The sequence below is a fragment of the Galeopterus variegatus genome, unplaced genomic scaffold, assembly GCF_000696425.1.
Source record: "Galeopterus variegatus unplaced genomic scaffold, G_variegatus-3.0.2 Scaffold10893, whole genome shotgun sequence".
Classification (NCBI taxonomy): Eukaryota; Metazoa; Chordata; class Mammalia; order Dermoptera; family Cynocephalidae; genus Galeopterus; species Galeopterus variegatus.
The window spans coordinates 15,349-16,890 of record NW_007737004.1 but is presented as its reverse complement, the minus strand read 5'-3'; the positions used below and the strand labels follow the sequence as shown (position 1 = coordinate 16,890).

At 42.4% G+C, this 1,542-nt stretch overlaps 1 long non-coding RNA gene across 1 annotated transcript in view; it reads right to left on the bottom strand.

Moving 5' to 3' along the window:
* Positions 1-852: 852 nt before the first annotated feature.
* Positions 853-1,542, bottom strand: part of LOC103610295 — a 2,381-nt gene continuing 1,691 nt past the window's right edge. The window contains exon 2 of the long non-coding RNA XR_552202.1: positions 853-1,150. This is a non-coding gene — a long non-coding RNA (uncharacterized LOC103610295). The remainder of the gene's footprint in view (positions 1,151-1,542) is intronic.

The window sequence follows — 1,542 nt, the reverse complement described above, 5'->3', positions numbered from 1 at the left end:
GAGTGAGCTAACAGGCCAGCCCCTCTCTAATAATTTTATTCCCAAGGCTGCTCTCCCAGCAGATCCAGAGATCCTTGTTTCCCCATTCGAGAAGTCTCTAAGCATGAGGATTTATTTATAGTTGTATAACTGCCAACACTGGGAAACTGAGATTTCCCTTTTTTGTCTCCATTGTGGTGAGAATTGCTGATCTGATATCTTCACCCAACTCAAGAGGAAGTGAACGGCCTGTCCTGCCCATGGGGCCCCAAGTCATCTCCTCCGCTCTTGGGACCTTGGTCCAGATCCCCCTGAGTTCAGCCACATGGCGCACAGCTGACATGNAAACATGACCTTTTAAAATACTGTATAATAAAATGTGTCAACATGGGGAAGATTTGCATGATCCAGTGAACCAGTATTTTCCAAATGACCAATGCATGATGAACAAAGCCATGCCTGGACAAAGGATCCATTTGAGGTGCAGGATCCACCAATCAATCTTAATCCACAGTGTGAAAAGTTGGTTGATATGGTTCAGATTCTTTGAGAAACACCCACTTGTCAAATTTTGGTGCATTGTCAAAGAATATCCGCAATATCTGAATAGGCTGTTGAATTACTCCTCCCTTTCCCAAAAACATCTGCAAGGCCAGATTTCTTCAACCAGGACAGCTTAGCACAACAGATTGAATGTGAAAACAGATATAAGACCAGCTGTCTTCTGTTAGCCAGGCATTAAAAATATTTGTAAAAATGCAAAACAACACTCACCAATTTTTTTGTTTTGAAAAGTGCAGTAATTTCTCATAATATGTAATTATGTTAATATTACTGCTCCTATTATTCTTCTAAAATGAATTACAAAATAAATATTTTTTAAATTTCTCCATTTTAATTTCTGGTACAGTATATGTCAGTAGATATAACCCACATAAACCAAAGCTCTTTAAGATCCTCAAAACATTTTCAGAGTGTGAACGGTTTCCAAGATGGGAAAGTCTGAGCTCTGCTCCACGACAAGCTCAGGCCAGGGGCGGACGCCGGCCGAGGAGGCCAGGGTTTACCTGCCCTGTGCTGTTTGCAGGAAGGTAGGTTTGATTCTGTGCAGCGCCACATCTTTGTGACGGGACCTCCGGCCTTCCCTCACTTCTCTGGGCCTCTGTGTCACCTGTAGAAGTGGAGATAATGATGCTCAGTAGCTCGTTGTGGCTGAGAGAAGTTCGCTGACCTGAGAAACATCTGGTAGTGCAATCAGGAGGTCCTGATGATGCACGAGGGCACTTCAAAAAGTTCATGAAAAGATCCATATTATCTTTTAATTCTATTTTTCCATGAACTTTTTGTAGTACCCTGGCATTATGAAGAAGAGAGTAAAGAGTTGATTTTCTTTGGTTTACCACAGAGAAAGAGGCTAATAATTTTTTTTTTTTTTTTTTGGCAGCTGGCCAGTATGGGGATCTGAACCCTTGACCTTGGCATTATCAGCACCATGCTCTGTCGAGTGAGCTAACAGGCCAGCCCCTCTCTAATAATTTTATTCCCAAGGCTGCTCTCCCAGCA